We start from the raw sequence: 23499 nt of genomic DNA, 5'->3' as shown, positions 1-23499 counted from the left end.
TTGAGTTTAATTGCTGTTTAAAATTTTTCTTTTCAGAACCTACGGTGTTATTTGGTGTTGAAATAAGGAGTTACTGTAGAAAGTTACTGTAGAAAGGCAAAGATACAGAACAGTGGGGCATAAATTTGATATTAGGGAAGCAATTTTGGAAGGATGAATGGAATCAAGTATTATCTTGCACAAGACTGGGAGTGTTTTATGGTACACAGTCAGGGAATAAAACCACAAGTAGCTATGGCCGTATTGTATGTTGTTACTGAGAAATGTGCAAAGTGATTACCTATCACGTGCTAAGCAATGCTCTTGAAGACACAAGACATTGCCAAATCTCTTGGTACAGAGGGAAGATGTATCACATTGAGACGATGGTGTGGACAATTTATGCATCATGCAGGTTATCATTAAGGAGAAGGGGTCATAGTTTAACTAGCAGTATTTTTTCTTTCTCAGACATCCATGCAATAACTCCTGTCTTACTGATGATGTAATCTTAGATTCAGCAAAAATTTTGTAACAATGTTTCTTAAAGCTATCGTAATAAAGTTACACACATTAGGTGGCTTAAGATCAGGGAATTGTTTTCCTTCCTAATTCTGGAGACTAGGAGCCTGAAATCAAAGCCTGGCAGCAAAGGTCATGTGGCCTCTGAGGCTTCGGTAGAACTCCCCCTTGCCTCTTTCTGGTTCCTGGTCGTGGCCATCAATCCTTGGCATTTCTTGGCTTATAGCTAGCTACGTCATTCCAACCTCTGCCCCTGTAATCACAGGGTATTCTATGTGTCTCTTTTCACATGACACCAGTTGTATTGAATTAAGGGCTCCCCCTGCTCCTCCAGTATGCCATCATCTTAACCAATTACATCTACAATGACCCTATTTCTTAATAGAGTCAACATTTTGAGGCATTGGGGGTTAGCCCTATAGCATATCTTTTGTGGGGGTGGGGGAGGGAGGTGGGGGACACACACTTCAACCCATAACAAGGGGGAAAGTATATACAAAGTCTATGGCAGAGAAAATTCTATGTGTTCACAAATTCTGTTTCATATTCTTCCCTCCTGGGTATAATACAATTCGGATTTTCTAGTCCCCCGGTGGCAACACAAGACCACGTGATTAATTGTGGACAATGAAATCTGTGAATGAGAGACATGTGTGACTCGGGCTGAAGCAGAGAGAACGGTGTTACTCACAGTACATGGCTGTCCCTCAGGGAAGCGAGCGTGAGAAAAGTGTGTTGGGACCAGTACAGCCAGGATCTGGGTCACCGCATGGATGGGGAACGCAGTCCGCGATGGAGGCTTGTCCCGCAGACAGCAATCTTCGTGTCAGTGAGAAACAAGCGCGTATGCATTAAACCACTATGATTTTGCAGTCATTTCACGGCAGCGTTATCTAGCCTATCCTGACGATTACAAGAGGACGGAGCAAGAGGTGGGAGATAACGAAACTGAATTTCCAAATCATTTTCTATAAATACCTCCGGTTCTTTCAAAGGATGAAACACTCCTTTCAATATCTAAACATCAATTAATATAACAAACCATATCAGTAGAGGGCAAAAAACTCCACATAATCATGTCAAGACATGCAGAGAAAGTTTTCAAAAAAAAAAAAAAATTTGACACCCTTTTATGATAGAAACACTCAACAGATTAGAAGTGAACTTCTTCAATCTAATTAAGGGCATTTATGAAAAACTCATAATATGATAAAAATATGATTCAACCTGAGGTCCCGAAGGGTGAGGTATTTCTTTCCCTTTTTACTATTTTATCTCTATGGCCCAGAACAGTAACAGGCTCATTCACACTGCTTGTCAGAAGAGCAACATCTCTATTTTAAAGATTCATTTATTTATATTAGAGGGAAAAGGAGAGAAAGAATCTGCGACAGGCTCCCCGCTGAATGTGAAGCCGGATGCAGGGGTCAATCTCATGACCCTGAGATCATAACCTGAGCCCAAATTAAGAGTCAGTGGTTTAAGTGACTGAGCCACCCAGGTGCCCCTCGGCATCTCTATTTTAAAGATAAAATTAGAAATGCTTACTTGTCCTGGTCAGGTTAAACTAGGTCATTCTTCATGAGCAGTTCCCAAATCTTTGAGGTTTATAAATAACAAAGTTTTATGGTTTTTTTTTTTTTAAGATTTTATTTATTTATTTGACAGGGAGAGAGAAATCATGAGTAGGCAGAGAGACAGACAGAGGTGGGGGTGGGTGGGAAGCGGGCTCCCTGCTAAGCAGAGAGCCCGATGCGGGACTTGATCCCAGGACCTTGGGATCATGACCTGAGCTGAAGGCAGAGGCTTAACCCACTGAGCCACCCAGGTGCCCCCAAAGTTTTATGTTTTGCTCTCATGTCATGCCCTGTGGGTTCACTGTTGGCTCCACCCACCACTTCTCATTTAGGACCTATGCTGAAGTCACTGTGCCAAATATTGCTGTTTTTTTTTTTTTAATTTTATTTATTTATTTGACAGACAGAGATCAGAAGTAGGAGGAGAGGCAGGCAGAGAGAGAGAGAGAGAGAGGGAAGTAGGCTTCTTGCTGAGCAAAGAGCCTGATGCGGGGTTTTATCCCAGGACCTGAGCCTCGGAGGCAGAGGCTTTAACCCACTGAGCTACCCAGGTGCCCCTTATTGCTGGGTTTTATGACAGAAGAAAAGAGCTCTGGAACAACTGGATGTTCCAGCCTGGAAGGACACATGCCATTTTTGCTTACAATTAATTAGACAGAGCCAATCCTATGGTACTACCCAACTACAAGGAGTCTGTGGGCTCCCAAGACCATGAACTTCAACTATGTGATGAAGGGATTAATGGATTAGCTTATTGTAAAAAAATTCGTATAGTAGAAAAGTGATACCCCATAGATAGCCACTGTTAGCAAGTTAAGTCAATATATACTTTCTAGACCCTTGTAGACATACACATATGTGTCCACACATACTTATAATTTAATTTAAAAGCATACCACTAGAAATTCTATATAATCTGGCTACTCTATAATCTGGTTCCCCCTGTCGTTAACCATACAGCAAGGTCTTACTTCTCCATGTCCAGACTTTAAGTCTACCCCACATCTTTTTTTCTTTTTTTTAAAGATTTTTTTCATTTATTTGACAGAGAGAAAGAGAGAGAGAGAGAGAATAAGTAGAAAGAGTGGCAGGCAGAGGGAGAAGGAGAAGCAGGCTCCCCCAGTATGGGTCTCTTTCCCAGGACCCTGGGATCATGACCTGAGCCAAACGCAGACGCTTAACCAGCTAAGCCACCCAGGCACCCCATCTCACGTCTTTCAACTGATGCATACTATTCCACTATATGGATGGACCATGGTTTGTTTAATTGACTCCCTGTGGGGAACATTAATGTTCTTTTTAGTTTTTAATGTTAGCGAACATTCTGTGATCAATATTAGAGTTTCTTTTGCAGTCAGTATTCTTGAATATACATCTTAGCTAGCAATAAATATTGTGACAACTGAATAAAGAAGACCAAAAAAAAATATTAATCAAACCCTTTCACATAGTTCAGCCTATTTCAGAATGGCAAAAAGGCATAGGAATTCCTATAACTATGTTAAAGTTGCAGGTTATTCACATTAGCATTCCTTGAGTTCCCTTAAACTCCTGGATTCCTGTTCAAGTAAAACAATTCCTTGGTTATGAGTGTAACATCCCCTTTCTGAGTCTGTGGAAATTAGGGATTTGGCAGTGCTCTTGCCCTATGTGAGAAGTCTCTGGAGAAATGACCCTGAGGGTACTGTGTCTTCTCAGTTGTTTTTTGTCTTCCGATCCAATTCTTTAACCATGTATAGAGAATGACTAGTGATTTAAGTAAGAAATCTGAGTCTGAGGATAGTCAGGGTTTTAGCAGTTTAAACCAATCAAGAGGATGCTAGCTCGCAAGTCTTTCTGATTATGGAGGTGTTTACGATCCCAGGAGGAGAGTGGCTTTGGTCGGCTCTCAGTTTTGATGGGTTAAGTAGTTTGTAGTTGGTTGAGGGGGTGTGTGGGGGAGGGTCCCGCGGAAGATAAATGAGCTCCTCCATGTTTGAACTTACTCCCCAGGCTACTCAACTGGGCTCTGCTCTCCTGGCAGCTGCCTGCTGGGGTCCTCACTGTGAGACACTCAGCACCTCGCTTGGAGCTCTGCAGGAAAAACAAACCACACTGATCCAGCCCAAATAGTGGGGAGGGCTTGAGTAGTTTTAGTACCTTCTGAATCAGGGGAAGAAAGCAGAGGGGGGAGTATTGAAGATAGACTGCTGCCTGATGTTCATCATTATCCACATGAGCTTTATAAGGAATCCTAACAAAAGACGACTGAAAGCAACCAGAAAAAAAAAAAAAAATTATTCATGTGCAGGCCAAACTATTTCCTTTCTAGTTCAAGCTGCATAGGGTATGCACAGTGTATTTAAAAAATCTGTTCTATTTCAGCAATTTTGTTTATGTAGTTATTTTCTTAGTTTCTGTGTGTGTGTGTGTGTGTGTGTGTGTGTGTACAAAGAGAGAAAGGGGGGGGAAGGAAATGTTTTTAAAAAGCATTTATTTATTTATTTTAGAGAAAGAGTGAACATGAGCCAGGGGAAGGACAGAGGGACGGGGGGGAGAGACTACAGCAGACTCCCTGCTGAGCATGGAGCCAGACCCGGGGCTTGATCTCTTGACCCCAAGATCATGACCTGAGCTGAAATCAAGAGTTAGATGCTCAGCTCACTGAGCCATCCAGGCATCCCTGGAGAAAGTTAATAGAATCAGGAATTAGAGCAAAAATTATTATTAAATATTATTTCTCAGAGCTCTAGAGCCTAGGAAGTCCAATATTAAGGTGCGCACCAAGTAGGTTTTCATTCTGAGTCTTCTTCTTTTGGCTGGTGTGAGACTGCCATCTTGTTGTTTGTTCACACGATCTTTTCTTTGTGTGTGCAGATGCAGAGAGAGAGCCAACATCTGGGGCCACTAACCCCATCACGAAGGCCACCCCTTCATGACCTCATCTAATTTAAATTACCTCCCAAAGGTGCCATCTCTACATACCATCACATTGGGGGTTAGGGTGTCAACAGATGAATTTGGGGAGGGACACAAACCTTCAGCCCATTTATAAGGGGTGTTAAATTCTTTGCTTGCTATTTAGTCCCCAGGAAGCTCCTGGAAAATTGAACGAAAAATTTCGATTTGGATATTCTCAAACCTAAACACCTCCATTCTAAAAGTGATGGACATGCATATGTTTCTTCTTTGCCCCTTCATTGAACACTGGGTAGAAGTTCTCTACCGTCAAAGCACCCTCATCCTTCGTATAAAATCCTTGCATCTATTTTTCTAAATGGTGGATTCCAGCAAAGATGAAAGGAAGAAGCAAGGAGAAGCAGTGAAAGACATACTTGTGATGTGGATCCTACGGGCCAGCCACCGGATACCCTCCTGCTTGCCAAGTAGCCTCCTTCCTCTACTATCCAACTCTGTAATTCGACTTCATTTTGTTATCTACCTGAAATCCCGCAATTAAAGGGCCATTTGGGCAAATAAGTATTAGCTTTTACAATGCAAATGTGTGTGTGTGTGTGTGTGTGTGTGTGAGTGTGTGCGTCTGTTTTGGGAGAGAACACCATGTCAACCAACTATTCTTTATTCTGGCAAGAGAGGAATATTGGTCTATCCAAGTCCTTTCCTTCCTGGCAGATGGCCGATGCTAATTCCCACTGAAACTACAGAAGCTGTTTGAAGGGAGACGAGATCTAGTGTGGAGGAGTGGATGTGGGGAGAGATCAGACATGGCACCAAGGTGTTCACCAGAGTTTATCTAGCACCCTGAAAAGGACTTGTCCCATAATGGGCACTCTAACAATTTGTTGGTTGCGTGAAAGGCAGAAAGCCTCTTGAAATACCTTTGTAGAAGATACTAGAAGGGGAGTCTTGAGTCTTTAAAAGGATGCTAACATAGCCTAACAACTTCCTCTCACCTTTGCCACGATAACCGGAGTGTGACGTCATGTTTTTCTTTTCTTTGTCAGTCCTTGCTGGTCTCACTCCTGGAGCTGCTTAATCTGCTGCTATCACTGTAGATAAACCATTTTAAAATCGAACAAGGGGAAACCTCTTGAAGAAAAAGGATGTAATTTCAGGAATATAGGGAGGGCAACCCCTGACTGATGCCTGGAATCTTCCATAGATCTTCATTTCTTAGCTCAATGTTCATCATATCTGGAAATATAGCAAAAGAGCCCTAGATGCTTGAGCTCAAGCATCTACTTCGTCCTAAATTACTGAATAATGTCCTAAAGTACTTTTCGTACCTTGCTTTTCTTTGAATATTCCGTTTGTCCCTTTTGAACCTAGCAACAGTCCTTTGTGTACAAAGCAGCTATTTGGAACCTTGAATTATCTTCATGCAGAAAGGTTTCAAGTGATGTCATTCCAGACTACATTTACTATAAACATTAGTAACAGTGTTATACTGTTTATTTTGGAAGTAAGAGGCAAATATGAGTAGACTGTTTATTTCATATCTTTTTCTTTAAGCTTGGTGATCCATTAAATTGGAATAATTATAAGTGTGCTTGGAGAGGAAGTTAAGAAGACTGAATAATTTTGATCAAACAAAGAGTTACTTATGACTTTGCTCAACAGGCAAGGAGGGGTCCATTCTCACCTCCAATGCTGCCACATTCTGATTTTGTGGTGGGGAAAGCCATTCAGTCTCTCAGGGTTTCAGCGTCTTCATCTATAAAATAACAGGTTTGATCTCTAAAGTCATTTTTTTTTCTTCCTTCTAACTTATTCACTTATTCAAAAAAAAGTTATTGAAGGCACACCATGTGCCATGCATTTTTCTGAGCCCTGGGGATACAGCTGTGAGCAAACCTTCTCGACGGGGAAAGACCCAATAAAAAACGATGAAATACACCTGCATACAGGTGCATTTCAGAGGGTGTATCAACATGAGGATGTGCAGGTTTGTCCATGATGCTTTGTGTGTTTTGTACTTTGTTCCTTTTCATTTTTTATTAGCATTCCAGGTAGAAGTTTACCTGGTTTTTAAATAGGGGCCTTGCAGAAACGAGAGCCCTTAAAAAAAATGTGGATCAGAATCTTGCTACTGAAAGGAGTGTGTAGAACGAATGGATTGGATGACCAGCACTTTTTGTCCGTGTCAGTGGGTTTCTTCCTTCCTCTGGGTGTCAGCGAGAGACCCCATCCTTGGCAGGGCATTCGCCTTGGCCTCCAGACACTATTAATTCTGGGCTCCTACTCCTCCGAGTCAGACCCACCTACCCTCCCGTCACCCCTGCACAGAAAGCCTCCCTGCCAGCCAGTTCCTTTGTCTGATCTCCTCTGAGCACTGAGGGATGGTCCACATCCTTGGGGCAGGAGTCTGGCACACACATGTCACTGTGTGCACCTAGTTGGGTAGACGATCTCTCCCTGCAGTGGGTGAGGCTCCACTGCTCTTTGCCTCATCCTACCACTTGCTCGTTTGAATGTTGAGAATGGCAGGGCTGGGTATCTGTGGCTGGGGCGCCAGGGAAGCTACTCGTGTCGGGGCTTGTCTTTGAGAAGCCACTGGTCTTGCTTTCAGTCAGTTACTGGAGGAAGCCTGGATCACCCAAGGAAGTGATTAGGGTAGACAAGGAGCAAACCTTCCACGTGTTTCGGAAAGACAAACCTCCAAGTACCCAGTTTTAATGAGGTAACCATGTACATGATTTTCCTAGAGAAGCAGAAGCTGATCTGGCATGGGATGTCCAGTCAGTTACTGGTATTACTTCGCATCGCTGGGGCCATCACACGAGGGAGAGGCATGGGGTTTGTCAGCGGTACTTCCTGTCACTTCCCGTCTTACACCCTGTGCATTCGTTTCCTGAACACTTCTGCCTTAGCCCCTTCCTCAGGCAGCATACCTGAGCCGTGAGGAGAGAAGACTCACAGCTAAGCCCTGGTTTGGAGCATGGTGTATACAACTGAAGTGTTAGTTTTACCTGATTGTTCTTTTCTTCCACGTGGTACAAAAGTTTCTTCTCCTCTTTTGAAAATCGGGCTTTCCATGGTTGGCTAGACTGTGGAATATTTATATGGCAGAATAATATGTGACAATGAAAAAAATAAGTGAATTAACATGTTATCAGTGCAGATAGATTTTTAAAAGTCTGGATTAAATGCAAAGTTTAAAAATATGCAAAATTCTTCCATTTGTTGGCTAGAGGCATTCACTTATATATGAAGGTATAAAAATATGCTTAGGACAACAACCACATCCACACTTCTAATACTTAACTTTTTTAACCTGTATGGCAGTTCCGAAGGCATTCTATATCGTTACTTATCTTCATCTCTACTTTCAAAAACACTTTACAATAAGTGAATTAAAATTATTATAATGCGATTATTACTGGTTTTTTATTCCCTGACTTGTTAGACTTCTAAAAGTTTAATATGCGTTCTTTGTCACCAGCTGCCAAATTTTATAATTTGGCAAAGAAATGAAGTTTAGGAGGAGTGTTCTTCGATTTCAAAACTTCTAAATGTCAATGAATTTTTCTTAGAAGCCAGTTTTACCCTCCAAAGCAAACACATGGTATTCTACCAATCCAATTAATGATGCGGAACACAGGATTTTAAGTAAATGTTGTAACCCCTTTTTGCAAAGAACTCTGTCGTTCATGTATTCACTGATGAAGTCTGTTCCCTAGGCTGCAATGTCTATCATGCCAGACTAGGTATTAGGGGGTTTGGGAGTGGAAGAAATTTCAGTTTATAAAATGGGGAATACAAAATGAAAACCACCACAGTGAGTGAGTTCCAGCTGGTGTCCAAAGAGGAAATGCAGCAAAGCACTGTGGACATAAACCCATCTGGACCAGAACGGGTGAGTGGGGTCTGCTGAGTCCCTTCAGCCTTATATGCATCTGTAATGGGGTGGCAGGGGCTGGATTTGGGTCAGGGGCTGAGGCCGAATCTCTTAAACTCTGTCCAGGACCACCGGCATTCTTGTTGCCTAGATTCCCCAGGTCCTGTAGCTGACATCCCGTGAGAGGAGCCCTTGGTCCCATGAAAATCTGTAAAAGCCACTCAGGGCAGGGGTCCCGCCGGCCCTCGCTGTGGGCAACGCCGGTCCCGAGCACGCTGGAGGATGCACGTGGAGATGTAAAGGCAGAGAAAGAGAAATGATGCAATTTCTTCCCCAGCTGGGGAGAAGGATAGCAGAAATGAACGAGGTCTGTGAGGAAATTTATATTAGGGGGTAAACAAATGAGTTTTGTGCCCGCCTCTTTAAGTCTCTTCAATGCCATGTTCATTTCTCTTTTTTGATTACCAGGTAGTGCTGTCCTCAGTCTCTGGGGGCATACTTCTTTCCCGATCTGGCACAAACTACCCCTCAGGGCTTAAAGACAAGCAGATGACAGATGATCCAGCCATGCCTCTCTTCATCAGGCTGCCGTATTCGCCCATCTAAAGAGCTGTTTAAAAAACACATCCAGCGGATCTCAGCCTCCAATGCTCACATCTTATTTAGCCCAACTTTCACTTTTGAAAAATCGAAGGAAATTCTCATGCACTGTGTGACCAAAGGAGAGGGCGAGATAAAAATTTCCCATGCAAGGGAAGGACATTTCTTTATTGTGAATTCTGTTGCTGCGGTTTTATTCGCTGCTGTCTTGACCTTCCGGCCAACTTAAAAGATCGCTTAGGTTAACACTGAAAATGTAATCTCGCATGGTCGCAGTGCTTTCCTAGAGGATGCTCTTTGGAGAGCTCTACTTTTGTTGGATGATAAAGCCTATTGTCTCCTTTGACCTTAAGTGGAAGGAAGACCCTATGGCACGTTTTCATTCTCTGTGTACTTACGCAACACCTACTGCGTGTCTGGCCCTCAGCTGGGTCCTTACTACCCAACCCCCACCCCACTTCCCAGAGAGCAAAGATCACATTCAAAAATGTTCTTTCCACGTATCTACAGAGAGAAGAGTCATTGGGGACTACAAAACAAACAGCTTTGCTCTGGGAAAACAAAACAACTTTGGTCTTGACGATTTGGAAGATTCAACTTGTTTTTACTTTTGCCGATGTTTTCCTTTGGAGGAAGTAATTTTACGGTGAAATGCTACAGATACAGGATGGGACTCTGTAAGAAGAGATCAGGCCCACAGATTAAAAAGAACGAAAAGTTTTACCTAGTAAATTTCTAAGTAAGGACCTCTAGAAGCCTTCTGGGTGGGGACGGCTGTGCTCCGTGGGACATCTCCCTCACACATCCCCCTGTCAGATGGATCCCCACCATGGAAGCCACTGTGGGGTCCCTTCCCCACGCTGCACTCCTGGGAAATGCAAAGTACTGTTCCTCTTGCACCCGAGGTTGGGAGATCTCACTTAGAAATAAGGTCATGGAACAAAATAAAGTAGGTGTTTCGCCATTACCTACCCTTCTTTTCTTTTATTATTAATTTTTACATTTGAGTGTAGTTGACACACAATGTCACATTCGTTTCAAGAGGACAACATAGTGATCAGACAAGTTTAAACACTGTGCTGTGCTCACCCCAAGTGCAGCTTCCATCTAACTGGGAGCCTGTCGCTTCCTCTCCCCGCTCACCCATTTTGCTTGTCTCACTACCCTTGGCCCCTCTGGCAACCATCAGTGTGTTCTCCCTGTGTACAGGTCTGAGTCTGCTTTTTGTTCATTTGTTTATTTGTTTGTTTTTTAGATTCTGCATATGAATGAAATCATAGAGTTTTTTTTTTCTCTCTCCTGACATTCTTCCCAGTTGGAAAATTCCAATCTTCCTTGCGTAGTGATGAGACACCAGAGTATTAAGGCAGATGTCTAGCTTACTTGGTGTTGTGTATAATGTGCCTTACTGAGTATCGCAGAATCACTAATATATGCACAGAACTCTCCATCCAAAGCCCACTAATTATCTACTGAGACCAAGACCGAGTGATCTGCTCCATCAGAAACCATTCATATCTTTTGAAAAATAAAATTTACTACTTTAAACATTTAATAAGAATTCCCCCCTTTTGAGGAGCTGATACATGCCAGGCCCTTACAAGTGTTTTTCATATGTTATTGCTAACTATTCCAACAATCTGGAGAGGTGGGCATTATCATACCCATTTCATGGATGAAGAAACCGAGGAGGCAATACCTTAACAGAGCTGCTCAGACTTACGTGCACAGACAGCAGCAGTGCTGGGGAGGCACATCCCTTTCTTCTCTGATGCCGGAGTCAGCTGTCTGTCCACTTTACAAGCTTCTCCCGTGTTCAAAACCATCAGCATGGTCAGTGAGTGTCTGGTAAGCTAGACGTGGTGGCTGAATCTGCTTGTCTCCTTTGGAAGAACCAGAGAACAGAGATGCATTCCGTTGTCTAGGTCAAGGATGAGTACATTAGGACAGATGCCTTTTATGTAGACTGGGTCTTATCTTTGGAGAGCATCCTTTCAAGGAAATTACCTTTTCTATAAAGCTTATAATGAGAGGGATTCTGCCGTAATAATATGCTTTCTAGTATTTATCCTTGGCAGGGAGTTTTGTTTGTTTCTCTTATCATTGCGTGGGATATCAACCTGGAGTATTTGCTCTTGTTGCTAACGAACCCTTGGACACAGTGAAGGTTTATTTTTCAATCTCCCCAGAGATGGAGTGGCGATAAGACACATAAATGTTACATCTAACCCTGGTAGACCTTTCCGTGGTACAAGAGACTTCTATCTGCCACTTGGAAAACTTGTATAAAAGGAGCCCTGATTTGGAGTTGTTTTTGGAGGGCAAAGGGTGATGCTGCCTATCTGATTGCTCTTAGTGATACATTTTAATCTATGATTTATGCAACCCGACATTGACATTCATTTAGCTCAGATTACAAGCAAAGTAATTCACTCCTTAATGAAGTGTACCCTGCATGACATATTGACCATGTGAGCTGACAATCATTGCTTTAAAACAGACCTAGGTTACATTTTCTTTTGCACTGAAAGTAGGTTGTCAGTTAATAAACTTAAAACAAGGCCTGCTGACCCGCTATTCTTCCAGAAGAATTTGATTGGAGCATCAGAGAAGACATATTAAAATCAACTCTTGTAATGTAAAGAAAGAGAGAAAAATGCATGTATTCAATGTCATTCAGATGAAGAATTTCCTCATGCATTGAAACTAGGTTTCGACTTTTTTATCTTGAAAACATTTCAAACCTATAGCAAAGTAGAAAACATAATATCATGAACACCTTTCATGATATTTTCACCTGGATTCACCAATTGTTTATCTTTCACCTGGATTCACCAATTGTTAACCTTTTGTCACAAATTTGTGTGTTCTTTCTCTTTTTCATGGGTGTGCGTGAGTGTGTCTGTGCCATTTTAAATAAATTACAGGCATCATGACACTTTACTCCTAAACCTTTAGCATGTGTCCTCTAAGAATTAGGACATTTTCCAATATGGCTGAAACGCCATAAACACACCAAAGAAAATTAACAATTCACTAATATAATCTAATATATAGTGCAGAGTCCAGTTTCCCAAAATGCATTTTAGAGTTACCTTTTCAAATCCAGATTTCAGGGGTGCCTGTGTGGCTCAGTGGGTTGGGCGTCTCTTTTCTGCTCATGTCATGGTCCCAGGGTCCTGGGATTGAGCCCATGTTGGGATCCGTGCTCAGTGGGGATAAGTTGGGAGTCTGCCTCTGCCTCCCTCTTCCCTGCTCATGCTCTCTCTCTCTCATATAAATAAATAAAATCTTTAAAAAAAATCCAGAATTTAATCAAAATTTGCATCTTGCATATGATGGTTAGGCATTTATATAGAATTCTATGAGTAAATATGAAAGCACAGGAGTATTGATTCAAAATCCTCAGGAAGGGCTAGTGATAAAGTGCTCGTAATGTTTCGTACCGAAGTATTTCTAACTGATCCCACTGGTAAAGTGTATTGTCCATGTTAGTGGTCATCTTTTCCTAAAGTATTTCTTTTTTTTTTTTTTAAAGATTTTATTTATTCACCTGACAGAGATCACAAGTAGGCAGAGAGGCAGACAGAGAGAAGGGGAAGCAGGCTCCCTGCTGAGCAGAGAGCCCCATGTGGGCCTTGATCCCAGGACCCTGGGATCATGACCTGAGCCGAAGGCAGAGGCTTTAACCCACTGAGCCACCCAGGCGTCCCTTCCTAAAGTATTTCATTCTTTTTCCCGTTTCACTATATTTAAATTGGTAGGGGTGTGGAAATATTATTCCCTACTTATAAGTTTGAAAAATTTCAATCTCATAAAACTGAGTTTTATTTTGAGATTTCAAAATAGTTGGAGGATTCAAGCCCCAAATCTAGAGGATTCATGCCAGCTCCAGTCAAAAAGAAAAAAGAGCCATGAACTTTCCTGCCTTAAGCACCGTGTTTAGAATGAATTGTAAGTTTCAGATAATTGAGTTTTCTTCTAATTTAGACTTCTACTTATTCTCTTGAAAGCCAAATGTGTTATAATTAAAAATGGAAAGAAAAATTAATCTCCAAGCACATTCACTGGGGCAAATGATAGTTTATTACAGCCACGGACATTCAGAGATCAAGTTTAAAAGAATGTGGTTGCATTCAGTGCTGCAAATGCACTTCTCTTCTGTAATTATACGTGTCTAAGGTCTTGTAAAGTGGCTGTGTAACTGCTTAGAGTTGTGTTTAAAGGAAATATTGAGAAGCTGCATTTTGTGAATTACAGTTTGTGTGGCTCTTAGTACTCCATTGGATATCATATTTTCATTAGCAGAACAAAAACTATTGCAGAAAATTCTGCAGAGGGGAACTGTGACCTTTTATGTTCACTTTGTAGAAGACAAAAAAAAATCTTTTTTTAAAAGATTTTATTTATTTGACAGAAAGAGAGAGCTTGCAAGAGAGCACAAGTGGGGGGGCTTGGCAGGCAGAGCGGGCAGAGGGAGAAGCAGGCTCTCCACTGAACAGAGAGTCTGAGGTGGGCCTCCATCCCAGGACCCGGGGATCATGACCTGAGCTGAAAGCAGATGCTTAGCCGACTGAGCCACCCAGGAGCCCCAACAGCAACTTTGCTTTTAAAGAAGCAAAACAAGGGCGCCTGGGTGGCTCAGTGGGTTGAGCCGCTGCCTTCGGCTCGGGTCATGATCTCGGGGTCCTGGGATCGAGTCCCGCATCGGGCTCTCTGCTCGGCAGGGAGCCTGCTTCCATCTCTCTCTCTCTCTCTCTCTGCCTGCCTCTCCATCTACTTGTGATCTCTCTCTGTCAAATGAATAAATAAAATCTTTAAAAAAAAAAAAGAAGCAAAACAATATTTTCCTCTTTCATATTTAATCATAAAAAGGCAATCAATGCAATATATTTAAAAACATCAACCGCCTCCCTCCCCCAAGAAACTTGTCAATTGGGGATTGCTATTGAATTTTAAAATTAGCTGGAAGTTTCTTCCTACATTTTTTTGATATAGGAAAAATGTATATTTCAGCATAATTAAGATACATTTTTCACCTTTTAATATCTGAAATAAGGCTGCTTCTTAAGAGAGATGTCATGAAATTTTGGAAATTAAGAGTTTTTTTCCCCCTTTCTTAGTGATATTACATAGAATCATTGTGCCTCTTTTATGCTAAGCAAAATAAGTCAGATAGAGAAAGGCACTGCGTGAGAACACTTAGATGTGGAATCTAAATAAAGGCAAACCTGTACAAAAACAGGGAGTAAAATGGTGGTTACCAGGGGATGAGGATGGACAAAATTGATGGTGTTTAAATTTAGGTACAATCTTGCGACCAGTAGTAAATAAGCCCTAGATATCTAATGTGCAGTATAATGAAAATAGGTAATAATATTGTAATTATGTAACTATTAATTAATTGTGTAATATAATAAATAGTGCTACAATGTGATTTTATCATACAAAGTATAAATGCATTAAATTAACATGTTATACATTTCAATCATGCACAGCATTACATGTCAAATTTGTTCAATAAATAAAGAAAAAATAGTAATTGTGCTTCTTAGAGTTGATGGTTTCTTAGTTTCGATGACATATAATACTGAACGAGACAATATTATGCAATACTGTGATATACCCACTGACGTGCAATCCTTACAGAAGGGACATGGTTTCTTTATGAGGGTATTAGAACCTATTATTTGTATGATTGAGAAATTAGTATGTGGTCTTAAAGAACTCATATCACAAAGCATGGGATGTCTTTAGATAAATCAATGCATATTAAGCCAGATTTACTAAAAAATATCAGTGACTGATTTATTGAATGCCTTTTTTTGAGAAATATAATTTAATGGTTTTAATCTAGTCTGCTTCTGCCTTTCTATTTCGGGCTTTATTGGATTTATTAGAGAGTTCCAACTTGCCACTGAGTTAGTCAGCCTGTTCTACGACCGGAAATAATGATTTCAGAGTCCAGGTGATGTGGATGTCAGCCTGGTATTTACTCCATATGAGAAGACTATTTCCATAGACACACCATTTGGCTACCGAGAGCAATCTTCACACTGGAAGAAATAATTCACAGATTATTCTGAAGACAGTAAATTTGTCATCATCGCCTTTCTCTGCATTTAAGAATGTTAAGACTAGTTGGATTCTCCATTTGGAAAATATGTGGTAGCCCAGGGAAAGCAACTGTTTCAATATCATGGTTGATTCCGGGAACCCAGGATAACTTAGTGCCGCTACAGACGGCAGACACGTGTTGTCATGAGGGCGCCCCGACTGTTCTGGTCCCGGGGACTTCCAGATACGCACACTTTGGCACCTACGCACACTTTGGTAACTATGCACACTTTTCATGGAGTATACCAAATTCAGAACAATATCTAAATTATAAGCCTAGTGAATTTTCATGAACAGAATGTGTCTCCATAACTAGTATCCAGCTCAAAGCCCAAACCATTTCCAGCACCTGCGCCGCCTCCCTCATGTCCCTTCAATCCAGTCAGTCCCCCAGGAATCTCAGGGCCTCACCGACGTTAATCTCCATGAATGGGCTTGCTTTACGTTTTGCCGAGTTCTATGAGTTAAATGCCGCACACTCTTCCTTTTCAGTCATGTCCTCAATATGGAAGGCACCTTCTCCTAGCGTGCCAGCCTTTCTGAAGGCTGCCTTCAGGGAGCTGGTAGATATAATGAGAAGGTGGTGCTCCGGTTTTTGCACCGAAAAGTCTGGTGCTCTGGTTTTTGCACCGAAAAGTCTGACATCTGGGGTGGCTCAGTGGGTTAAAGCCTCTGCCTTTGGCTCAGGTCATGATCTCAAGGTCCTGGGATTGAGCCCTGCATGGGGCTCTCTGCTCAGTGGGGAGCCTGCTTCCTCTCTCTCTCTCTCTCTCTCTTTCTGCCTGCTTCTCTGCCTACTTGTGATCTCTGTTTGTCAAATAAATAAATAAATAAACAAATCTTAAAAAAAAAAAAGTCTGAGAGGATGTTAGTGTGGTTTTTCACCTTTGTGTTTGCAGGGGAACTGCTACGCCATACTCTAGGTTCAGAAAGGAAGGAACCACTGAGAAAAAAAGGAAATAGGATGTTGGGGGGCATCGCCCAAAAGAATTTTAACAGAGGCAAAAGGAACAGTCCTGGGGCAAACACACTGTTGTAGCGATAGGAGTATCTTAGTGATGACAGAGGGAAAGCTAGGGTTTTCTGAGTTGAACAAATAGAGTATTTATATGCATAACATGTGGGGGAAATCCATAGTCAGGGGGAGATCTTGGAGAATTAACTCTTTAAATGTGCAAAGGTAATGGGGACCCTTTTCTGATCCACAAGCTTATTCTCTAGATGAGCTCCCCAAAATGATCAGTGCAAGGATCAGAAGAATTGCTCTGTGGAATAGTTGGGGTTCTGTTTTCTGCCATTAAAGGGACAGCAAGACGGGTGGGGAGGCGGAGGGAATGGAGAGGTCAGTTAGTTTCAACTCCACATGCCGCAGGGGTGGTGTGGAGGGAAATGGACTGGAACCATCAACTCCTTTCCATGGGGTTGTCAATACAAACTTTAGAAAAATAATTCTAGGGACGTTAATATTTGACTCGGGGGCTTTTGATTGTATACGGTCTGGGAATGGGGGTGGGTTGGGCATGTCACTGAAATTTGGTGTGGGTGCCTGTCCACCGTTCTGAGAACTGTATCCCTGGCCTGTATGATTTAGCATGACAACCAGATTACATTTATACAATTAATTAATGTTTGCTTGACCACTTTTATCCAATTTCTTTCCATAGCACATAAAAGAGAACCTGACATAAATTTCTCTTTCAAAACAATTGACTTAGCAACTGCTGACCTTCTGTTCTGTCATTCTAAGGATTGATTGGATATTGTTGAATTGTTTCATTCTACAGTAATTAAACATAAAATTAATTATGCTAGTAACCCATTATTTCTCTGAACCAAGGACTAAGTCATTTGTTTTCGCTTGGTTACTCTGAGAATCTGCCATCAGATGAACAGGGAAAAAAAATCATACTGTTGCAAACAGAAACTAAATATTTTAAGGCACATTTTAATGGCTAAAATATAATCTGGAAGCTTCTAATTTCCATATGCACAGCATATTGAATTTGTTTAATGTAATTTAGGCCATAAATCTTTTACCTTATGATATGCTCATTTAAATATTTTCTCAGGTGGCTAATCATTTAGAAAACATGTCACGGAGGAATATATGTTAAGAAAGAGAGACGGATGGATAAAATCATCAGCGTCAGTAAAGTCATCATGAATATACAATCCCCGATTTGGTTTGCTGCTCAACCGAAGGGAGATTTAGTTCACAAGTCATTTTCTTTGTTAGTTTTGTATAGAAAATGCTTAAAATTACCCTGATATTATAACCATTGAATCTGGTACTGAGAGGCACACAAGTCTGACAGGACTAAATTATCAAAATGTATGTGCTGATAGAAACCAAAATAGGTTTCTGCGGTTTTCATTAGTGCAAGTCATATTAATTTAATTAACATGATTGAAGATAATATCACTGGATGAGGCAGCAGATACCTAGCCTTGACCTATTACTCACCCGTAGGCCATAAAATGATGCACCTGACAAACGGATATGCCATCTCATATATTTCATAGTTGGAATCGGCCTTTGGCTACGGGTTTCCCTGTGGCTTTGGGATACATTTTGAACTTCGTCAGAGGAAATTCTTGGTGCTTTTCAAAATTCATGATTATGATCAGTATTTTAAATATTGAACAGGTTCTTGGAGAGACTCTTGGATACAGCTGGTAAAATTTGGATTGTCATGATGTTTGTGGTTGCCCCCGCTGAGCACCCTGTCCTAAACCTGGTCATTGTGACTTTTCCTTATGTTGAGAATCCTCTCCTAACCTGCCTGGGGCTCTAGCTGGGGTGCCGAATCATGACATCCCACCACTCTGGCCACAAGGGTGGGTGTGGGGCCTAAGAGAGCCAATTAAGGACCCCTTTCGGGATTTGTCTAGTTGGAAAAAAAAGGAATGTCCTGTGGCAAAAAAAGTTGCCTACTCTGTATATCTAGTTTCTTCTTTTATCTTATGAACAAAATCCCAGGCTTTTTTTGAGTGGGAATGTTTCCAGTTGAAAATATCCATCTCCTTACACTTTCCTAAAGCCCAAAGTTACCTTGTCTCTCATTTTCCAGCCAATGTGATATACATGAAGCTCTACTGTGTGGGACTTCTGGAAAGTTATTGTCTGATAAAAAGGGTCACTCTCAGCTGACAGGTGTCTTCTGTACTTACTCCTCTCTGTTCTTCTGCTTGAAACACGGCATGTCTGAAACCTAAGAACTATGGGAGAACATAACTAAGAGGGAGAACATTTACTCACTGAAACCATCTTGAGGAGCTACCCCAGACTTGGCCTGCTCACCTTCATCATACTTGCTAAGTGAGAAAAGTAACACCTGTATTCAGTTACGTTCCTCTGTGGGGGTTATATTCTGTTATATTCTGAATCCAGTGGTCCAATCCATGCAGTCCTTTCCCTGTGTTCGGGCAGTTTTCTTGAGAAGGTCAGTCTGAGTAAATACAGTCAATCCACAAGAAAAGAATCAAGAGACCAATAATATCTGGATACAGATATTATTGTACTGCCTGGGGCCCTATCATGTGAACCAACAGAACCCTGTTCTGCTAACGTTTCCTCAAGTTTGGTTTCTGTCATGCACAGGTAAAAGAATTCCGGGAACTAGGAAAATAAAAGCAAACATACTATCAAGGCAACAAATATCCAAAACCTATTAGTGCTTCCCTTAACTCCCTATTTGCTGGGGTGGGAAGGAAGAAATTAGGGTTCTGGGTGTGATAGTGTCAGCTGAGGGGCTTTGAGATGTCACCTCACATTCTGAATCTCAGGTCCCTCATCTTCAAAATAACAAGAATGGAATAGATGACCCTCATGTTCCCTTTAGTTCCCAAATGATTGTGATTGCATGCTCATTTTCTGAAGCGTGGACCGGGAGGGCAAGAATGAAGACATAAGTCAACTAGGAAAGAAATATATTTAGAGATTGTCTGTAAGTGCCCACTTCTACAAATAAATGAAAAAGAAGGAAATTATGGCCCAAGTAGGAATTTGCTGTGGGTATGGTCCACAGGCCTGAAGTGTTATCTATGAAGGTGGTATGTATGGAGTGAAGGAACGACACAGGCTTTCCTGGGGATTAAATTACTTCTAAGCACCTAATTTTAGATCTGAGAGGACTTTCATCATCACGTACTCAAAACCATCATCATGATAACAATAATTACTGATAACTATGTCCTATGAACTCTGCTAGGTATTTTTGGATGCATTATCCCATTTCATCCTCATAATAATGCTTTGAGATATATAATCATATTATTCTCATTTTGTAGGTACCATTTTTAAAATTTTTTGTGTGTTTCTTTTCTTTTTTTTTTTTTTAAAGATTTTATTTATTTATTTGTCAGAGAGAGAGCGAACGAGAGGGAGCACAGGCAGACAGAATGGCAGGCAGAGTCAGAGGGAGAAGCAGGCTCCCTGCGGAGCAAGGAGCCCGATGTGGGACTCGATCCCAGGACGCTGGGATCATGACCTGAGCCGAATGCAGCTGCTTAACCAACTGAGCCACCCAGGCGTCCTTTTTGTGTGTTTCTTTTGTTGTTGTTGTTACAGTCTAAATAAGGCCCTATTTGAAAATAGTTGGAGCTTAGTATTTGATTTTTTTAATAAAGTATTGACTCAAAAAGCTATTTCTCCATTTTCTCATTGCATATTAAAGGAAATAATGGGTTCCAAAGGAGATGTTGATTGGGGTTAATTATATAATTGCATCCAAAACAATTTAGTTTATTAATAAACCAGTGCAGGAGAGACTTTTCTACCACACAGGCCAGTGAAAATTCAGAGGCTCTTACTGAATCAAAGTTGCATAGACCTTTAAGAAGGTAGGAAGTGGGGGCACCTGAGTGGCTCAGTGGGTTAAAGCCTCTGCCTTTGGCTCAGGTCATGATCCCAGAGTCCTGGGATCGAGCCCAGCATCGGGCTCTCTGCTTAGCAGGGAGTCTGCTTCCTCCTCTCTCTCTGCCTGCCTCTCTGCCTACTTATGATCTCCATCTGTCAAATAAATACATAAAATATAAAAAAAAATAATCAGAATTTAATAAATTCTGATAAAAAAAAAAAGAAGATAGGAAGTGGACAAAAATCTATGCACAAGATTGTCTTTGTAACAAATGTTGAATCAGACTTAAGAGCTGTTAAATGGCTCCTTCCCAGCAGCGCATTTCCCCTTCAGGTATCAGGTTTAGAAAGAAGACAAAAATAACATTTGTTGACCTCTTCCTGTGAGGCAGGCACTGGCTTGGTCCTCTTGACGATGCATCTCATTTAATCTCCAAAGGAAATAGGTACGATTGATTCCATCTTACAGAGGAGAAACAGAGAAAGTAAGTAACTCACTCAAGGTCACACAAGCAGGAAATGTCGGTGGAGCCGTGAATCCCACCACAGACCATGGTCTTGAAATGTGGTGGGACAACGGTATGTTTGTTTACCCAGTTGCATCAAGGGAACCATGGGCAAGTGCCCATGTGTAACAAGTGAAGGGAAATGTAGGCTGTAGATGGAGACTTGTTCTATTCTGGCGAACAGCTGAGAACAAAGAGTTTAACCTGGAGAAAATCAGTTGAGTAGGCCATATAAATAAACCTGTTTTCATTCTCCGGAGATTTTCTCTCAAAGCTCCAGACCCATGTTGAAAGCAACCTTTTGTAAGCTCTAGAGCTGGTATCTGGGTCCTGGGTTTTTTTCCTCAGAGGAGATAGATGTAAGCCCCTTATTTGGTGCTTTCCTAGTGTGAGGAAGATGTTCTTGTTGATCTTTTTTTCTGTCTTAAGGAAAGGTTACAAATTAAACTATTTCAATGTGATGTGAATCTGAAACACTCTCCTTGAAGTGAGAGAAAACAGAGAGAACAATTGCATTTCACTCTTTTTTTTTTAAAGATTTATATTTATTTATTTGACAGACAGAGATCACAAGTAGACAGAGAAGAAGGCAGAGAGAGAGAGAGAGAGAGGGAAACAGGCTCCCCGCTAAGCGGAAAGCCCAACTCGGGGCTCGATCCCAGGACCCTGAGACCATGACCTGAGCTGAAGGCAGAGGCTTTAACCCACTGAGCCACCCAGGCGCCCCGCATTTCACTCTTGATTGGGGAACAGAAGAAGAGAAAATATTTTGTTATCCCAGTTCAGCAAAAGGTAGTGGAATGGGTTTGGTTCACCTGAAAATAACTAGTGCCCCTATGTCAACTCTCTTTCTCCCCTTTCATTCAAGCTACGTTTATAAATTCTGAAAAATCTCCAGGGAGGCAGATAACAAAAATTTCCTCTTAGTAACCCTCTAAGCCCATCTCGGCACTTAATAACCCTCATGTAAGGACGTTTTCCCTCTAGAGTAAACCTAAATCATTATGTTGCACGTTAATTCCATTTCCTCTCTTTTCTCCAGTGAGGAGAAAGAACAGCTGTTTACCATCTTCCCGAGAGTAGAATTGAACACACTGAACAGAGAGGAACCAAGTCACCGTCAGACTTCCATCATGTCGGCAGAATAGCATTGTGTGTCAGTGGTTCTCAAAGGGATTCCCTGACCAATGGCATCAGCACCTGTTAGACATGCAGAGTCTTGGCCCCAGCTCCCCCACTAACCCCCGCCCCACCCCCAGCCAAACCTGCTTTATCAGAGGCTCTGGAGGTGGGTGCACCAGCAACTGGTGTTTTAACAAAGCTTCCAGAGGATTTTCATGCTCCCTGAAGTTTGAGAACTGCTGATAGGGTAGCCGTGTGGACAGATGTGGGTGATTATTACTAATAATAATCTTTATTATTCATAATATTTTTGTAAATGTGTGTATGTCTGTATGTAACAGTGCATATATTTGGTGTTCTTGTTTACATGAGACTTGCTGGCAGCCAGATTTCTGTGTAATTGAGAATTAACAGATGTAACTGAAGGTACCCTCTGTCTAGGCACAAACACTGATTGGTGATAGTTTGGCTGCACCTCGCTGGGTTTGTGTAATGAGGTTCTAACCGGGTTGCAGTTTCTGAAAATACAGGTGGAACATAGAAAATAATGAGAAAGGAAAACCCTCTAAACAGATAACCATTATTCACTCTTTTGTGTTCTCTCTCAGACTATTTTTTTATGCAAAACAGATGTGTTTTCCCAAATGGGGTCCTACGATACATATGGTCTTCTCACCTGCATTTTTAAGTTAAGAATATGGCATGAATGCCAATAGGACCACACACACGAACACACGCACACACACACACACAGAGGTGCACGCATGCACATGGACACGCAATCGTTTTTAATAATTGTATGTTCGTTACCTGTTGATGGGCCATTAGGTTATTTTCAGTTTTTCTTTCTTTCTTTTTAACCATTATGGAAAACCAACATTCTGGCAAACAGTGAATAAAGTGGAGATAAATACCAATATGCTTATGGTCAGGCTCTCACTGTTCTGTACCAGCTCTATGAAAGCTAGAAAACCGGGTGTTAGCTGAGCTTCCATTTCATTATAAGGTCTTCCATTTCATGCGGCGTTTCTTTCAGGTTTTCTTTGGGCCTATAAGCCAATGATTGGAAAGACTTTTCTTAGAGAATATGAGTATGTGGTACATTCTACACACCGGCAGTTCTGTTATTCTTCAAGAATGTATTTTGAAAGTTTTTTTTCCCCAATTTATATGTGAATGGACTTATTGGTATTTTTCCCTTAATAAGTTGTGACTGCAAATATATAACTTCAGATTTCTTAGGTTTAGGATGAGTTTATAGCTGTGAGATATGGAAAAACTAACTAGACCAGTTTATACTTGTGAAATATAGCAAAACCAATCAGACCAGTTTATGCCTATGAGATATGGCAAAACCAACTAGGCCAGTTTATGCCTGTGAGATATGGCAAAACCAACTAGCGAGCACGAGAATTTCATCATTGGCTCTGGCTTCATGAT

The 23499-nt window shown here is 41.4% G+C and overlaps 1 long non-coding RNA gene across 1 annotated transcript in view; it reads left to right on the top strand.

Moving 5' to 3' along the window:
* The window catches only part of LOC309872488, a 47659-nt gene extending 42100 nt beyond the window's left edge, over positions 1-5559 (top strand). Inside the window, exon 4 of the long non-coding RNA XR_014315900.1 lies at positions 4935-5559. This is a non-coding gene — a long non-coding RNA (uncharacterized lncRNA). The remainder of the gene's footprint in view (positions 1-4934) is intronic.
* Positions 5560-23499: the final 17940 nt, after the last annotated feature.

Source organism: Mustela nivalis (genome assembly GCF_964662115.1).
Source record: "Mustela nivalis genome assembly, chromosome: 8".
Lineage (NCBI taxonomy): Eukaryota > Metazoa > Chordata > Mammalia > Carnivora > Mustelidae > Mustela > Mustela nivalis.
The sequence above is the reverse complement of the archived record's forward strand: the minus strand, read 5'-3'. Positions and strand labels throughout refer to the sequence as shown.